We start from the raw sequence: 5,979 nt of genomic DNA on the forward strand, positions 1-5,979 counted from the left end.
ATACACGCATGTTCACAACTGTTCACAAACAGGTGCTCTGATCCGGGGGTTCTGACAGGTCACTGAGTGTGTATATACAGTATATGTCAATGTGTATATACGGACAATATTTATGAATGTAGGCATGTATGTATGTATATTTTTATATATGTATGGTTATGTGTGTATTTTTATATATGCCTTCTATGTATTTATCCATTTATTTTTCAGGTGAGCGGACAGATGTTTGGTGTGTGGTCCTGTGTTTTGTTGGTGTATTTTTAATATAATCCTAATCGCTATTTCAGTCTTTCTATCTTTCTAATTACTTCTCTCTCTGTTTTTCTCTCTCTCTATTTTCTCTTCACAAAAAATAAAAAAGAAAAGAAAACATAATGGTGTAGAGGGGATGGCTATAAGGGGAGAAGGGAGGCCATCCATAAAAAAAGAAAAGAAAAAAAAGTAAAGACAGACACCAAACCTGGACACGATCAGCAGAGGAAGACAGGTTAGCTTTCTCAGAAGCTGAAAAAAACAAAAGCCTTCCTTTCCCATTGTCCAGTGGTCGTCCGAAATCGTCGGCCGCTGCGGGAAAACTCCGGTCCTTGGGGCTCCGATAACGACAACGCCAAAAATTGTGGTGGCACGATCTACCAAGAATGCAGAAACACATTGGAATAATAGCAGAAAAGTCTGCGTGTATGGTAATCGAATATGGTTTAATTATGGGCGACAAACAAACAGAACTGAATCAGGAAGTTCTGCATGCTTGCAGAACTTGCTTGAACTCGTCAGCAGACTACAGCCAGTAATATAACATCATGTTAACACCATGTGACAGTTTACAACCAATCACAGATTGCAAAATATACTGTACTGTCCAGCCTATGACAGGGCTCCCAGACAAAGAGTCTGTTATCAGCCAAGAGATTTCAGTCCGTTGCGGAGTCCTGACGTCTGGAAACAAACAGAAAACAAGAGCGAAATGAGCTATCAGAAAGATACGAGTGATGGACAGTGTCAAGGTGAAACAGATATAAATAATTAGTCCATGACAGTTAGTATATAAAATTTCGAAAAAATTTTATGGAAGTCAATGGAACGTCCCCACAAGGATATAGAGACATAGTAGGTATGTGTGTGTGTGTGTGTGTGTGTGTGTGTGTGTGTGGTAGTGAGGTGTGGGGACTGAAGTTACTGTGAGGCAAATATCTCAAAGACTGCCTGTACCAAAAAATTAATTAAAAATCACTAGATTGTTCTAAAAATCTGAAAATAATCCCCAATGACAAGATTTGGCTCTTGTACATGTACATTTTTTTCAAGCCCATAGATTTAAAAGGTTTCATAGAAAAAATATTGAATTGTACAAGGTGCATAACAATACATTAAAAAATACATATTAAATGCAAATAACTATATGTATTCAAACATTCTTTAAATGTTTTGTCCAAATTAGCCTTTAAATCATCCATGGTCATTTTTGTTGCGATTGGAAAAATGTTCCTCACTTTCTAATCATTAGCTTCTTAGACAAATTTCTCATCAAAAAATGCAGAAACTAAATTAAATTCCAGAAGTTTGAGTATCAGAACTGTTTTTTTATACATCACAGACTTTATTTTGTGAATTCGAACGCTGTAGGTCAAACGTATGATTTTTAATATTTTTTAAAGCGTGTTATATACAAACCCCACCCACTTTTAACAATCATTACCATATTGTAAAAACTCACAGTTTGTGGTCATTGGTAAGTGTAATAAATTTCATGTCAATTGGTTTTACTGTTTATGAGATATAAACATGATGCATTTTTGGCGCCCCCTAGAGTTTGGTTGATATGAAACTTTGAATACGTACTCAGAAATATTAATTGGATATATGACATGAGTTTGGTGTTAATATATGTTAATGACTGTCATTTTTGTTAATGCTAACAAGCTAGCTTTGTATAAAAATGAACATAACTTGGTTATGCAAAAACCAAAACAACTTTTCTGAACATCTTTTGTAGAGCCACTACACTAGGTGTTACATGGGAAGTTACATGCTTAATGGAGTTGCGCCTTTGGAGGAGATAATTTTTAAAGTTTTATCATACTATGCCAATTTGCATAAAGAACAATACATTTTTTAAACAAACATATGTTTAATCAAAAATACTGTACAAATGAAAAATTAAGGTGCCACAATGATTTTAATGATTGAGCTAAGTATACAGGAGTTACAGATCAAAATGTTTCACACATCGTCTTAGCACCACCTATTGGTGGACTCATGCAAATTTTTAGTATTAGATAGAGGTTTGTGTGCTTTATTTTTGCTTTGAAAAACTTCTCAAAATCTCTGAGGGTTTAGGCTCCATAAATGATTTTATGAAAATTTTCATTTAAGAAAGTATAGGCCATGCCCACTTTATATGTGCATAATGATCTTGCTAATATAGGTTCAAATCAAGGGTCTGTAGGCTCATGCAAAATTTTATGAATATCCGATAAGCCATTTTTGCGTGAAAAAATTTTGTGGTTTATAGCGCTCCCTTTGCCTCAATAATACTAAGATTTGTTCCACCAAATTAGACTCTTGTCTTGCATGTATGATTTTTATCTTATTATGTACTACTGTTTTGAAGATATAGCAAAATTTCTGTTTAGCTAGCTTGCCTAAGCTATTTGCCTACGCATAACTCAAGCATTTTAATATTTTTATATTTGACCTTCAAGACTTAGAATCAACATACTACTTCAATAAAGGACAGTGAGTTTTGTGGTGATTGGACTTTAAAATTTTAAAACAAAGCCAAAAGTAGTTTTTGCAAATTTTGCTCTGTAGGAAAAAAAAGTTTAGGCGGAAATGGGCGTGGCTTATACAATGTGATTCAGTGGTGTCCAGGGATTATGTTGATTTAAGCCAAAAAAATTTGTGGCTTATGGTTTAGAAGCCAGAGGACCTAATGGAAAGACCTTGATTATGGCACCCCATGTGAGTTAACATGTATGATTATTTTTCTCCTCTGTACACGCAACCTTAATTAACTGCCTTGTTAAAATCTTTGTTGTAGCCCCTGCGGTTTAGGCTGTAGTATGAGTTTTACCGACGGCGGGAAAATAATAATAAAAAATGGAACAGATACAATAGGGTTCCATGCTCCGCTGGAGACATGGAAACACTGCTGCTTTGCAGCTGCGTTACCCTGCTTCCGCGGGCTTGGACCCCTAATAATAAAAAATGGAAAAGATACAATAGGGATCCATGCTCTGCTGGAGACATGGAAACGCTGCTGCTTTGCAGCTGCGTTACCCTTTTTCTGCAGGCTTGGACCCCAAAATAACAACCAGATGGTTCTGGTCAAATGTATAGATTGCCTGATCATTGGTGAAAGCTGGAGTTATAGCAATCTGCTGGTCAGAAGCATGAAGGTGTGTGTTAACACAATGCCTAATCAGGAAGACATCAGTAATGAGCTTAGAGAAGCAGCTATTGCTGCGGATCAATCTAAATGGTACACCAGCTGTTAAGTATGGTGGTGAAAATATACTTGGGCTTGTTTCACAGCCACAGGAACTGAGCACCTTGCAGTCACTGAGTCAACCATGAACTCACCTGGATGCCAAAAATATTTTAGAATTTAATCCTCTGAGGTCTGGAGTCTAAATGGCTGTTTTTGACTAACTTTGAATTTACCTCTATATTTTCACATTAAAACTAATGTAGGAGGTGAGCTTAAGGTGGCATTAAGCTTCTCCCACATCTCTCATACACAAGGTTATGAGGAAACTTTTACCAAGGTATTTCTCATTACTTGTTAATATCTTGACTGTGCAAAGTGAAAAGTGACACAATAAGTGAAGGTTCAGACGGGTTCGTTGACTCATAAAATACTATGCAATCATTTATTTACACAAATTGAACAAATCATAAGTACACTTGATTGTGGTTATTCCTACAACAAGTGTCCGAGTTAAATGAGATAAAACCTGCGTCCGGATTTCAATTCACATCAACTCAGATTACTTATATAGAACAGTAAAACGTCAGTTCTGCTGTTAACAACCAAACAATTTTACTGGCACATTTAGCTTAAGTTTTGGCAAATAATAACAAGGAAATGAAGAAAGTAATATTAGTATGTTGTTATTACTTTTACTTTTATCAAACTGTGGGTCAACCGGAACTGCATGTATCTTTTCTAAGCTCAGGGTCCACATCACACGTCACTCCGAACACATCAGCTTTTACCTGATGATGGCTTCTTAAGGCACCCTCGGGGTAGGAGCTGGCTCGCCTCCGATCAGTCAGGGAACTAAATGTCGGCTCGCTTACCGGTCATTGGCGAGTAGGTGTTTTTCCAGGTAACTTTCGTCTGTTTCAGTCCAAGCCAGAAAAATTCAAGCTATATCCGGTCCCTTCTTTCCAAAGTAAAATCTCCCCTCTGGAGGTAAAAACACACTTTAGAGGCCTAAAGCCTCGGGGTGAGACCGGCTGGTGTGCTGGGACCCGTCCTATTAAGTCTTCCCTAGTTGGCTCATGGGCTCAGACTTAAAAGCCAAACTGGGTCCTCCGGAGAGAACCCCAGCTTTCTTCCTCGGTTGGATTCAGGAAGAAGAGTGTGTCGCTCAAAGACGTCCGGGTTAGTAAAAGAAATGGACGAACTTTGGTTCCGCCCTCAGGCTTAGAGATGAGTCAGAGTAAGAAAGATAAAGATTTGCTAGCGGCGCCAGCCCAAGGTTAAAATTCTGTGGCTGTTCACAACATGATATCATAACCTCTGTTCAGCTTTCTTCTGATGGACTCTAAGAGAAATCACTGCAAAACATTTATGATGATTAATGAAAAGGTTTTTCTTTATTACATTTCATTAAAGTTCATTGTGTGTGTATCAAATAAAGTTTTTAGTACGTTAGTTTTTCTTTATTACATTTCATTAAAGTTCATTGTGTGTGTATCAAATAAAGTTTTTAGTATGTTACAAATGTTTAGTTCAAAATGTGTTTTCAACAGGAACATTATGAGCCAGCGGATGAAAACTGGCCTTCCTGCCTTCAAGGCCGTTTCTGTGAGATAAGGTTGGTCTTGCTGCCATAAAACTGCTTGGGAGCAGTTTCTGTAAGATTAGGTTAAGATTAATTGTCGAAACTTCACATTTCTTCATATTCCTGTAAGTTTCCACGTTCAAGGGTAAAAAACAAGTATTCATTGTTCCTTTAAAGATATCGTAACCCCAGCAACGGCATTTTCATTGGTYTATGTGTTTTTGATATACTCCAGCAAATGATGTTTGATTCGTTGTTTTACTTGTGACGCAATATTTACATATTTTAATAAAAGACAGATCACGCCCACAGAGGTCAGAACTTCTCTGGACTTCACTAAGCTTTCGAGCAAAGTTAAGTGCACTGGGTTCTCCTTTGCAAAGTGAATTTTAAAAATCTTACTTGTCTCTGTTGTCATTGATTTAATGTTCGGGGGGTTGTTGTGTTTTATTGAGTTCCTAGGTTAAAAAACCGAACATTATTGGTGCCGTGACCCGGATTCGACAGCGTCCACTGATCGAGGGGAACAGACGCGCTAAGACAGTGCGCGCCCCGTCTGAACGACCCGGAGTCCACGTTACCATCCAGGGCCAGCGTTCCATAGGTCTGCTCGTCTCTGTCAGTGGTGCTTGTCCGAATCACACTGAACAGACAACAGAAACGAGTGAGTACATATTTCCTCGGCTTGTGTGTGAAAGCGAGTGGAACAGAAAAAAGCGCTAGAGTTGTGATCGATCTGAGATAAAAAGAGAAATACGTATTTGTGTTGTGTTGCTGTAAGTAGCCATTGGGCCGAGCTGAACAGACGTTTTTAACTGTAATAAGCCGTCGAGCTGGGTTAAATTCTTGGAATAGTTGTGAAAAGGCAGTCAGAGCTGCGAAGTTGGGAGACAGGACGCTGTTCCCGCAGAAGCAGCGAGTGTGTGTGTGTGTGTGCTCTTGTTTTTCTCCTGTTGAGGGGACCAAG

Source organism: Austrofundulus limnaeus, unplaced genomic scaffold (genome assembly GCF_001266775.1).
Source record: "Austrofundulus limnaeus strain Quisiro unplaced genomic scaffold, Austrofundulus_limnaeus-1.0 Scaffold1232, whole genome shotgun sequence".
NCBI classification, from domain to species: domain Eukaryota; kingdom Metazoa; phylum Chordata; class Actinopteri; order Cyprinodontiformes; family Rivulidae; genus Austrofundulus; species Austrofundulus limnaeus.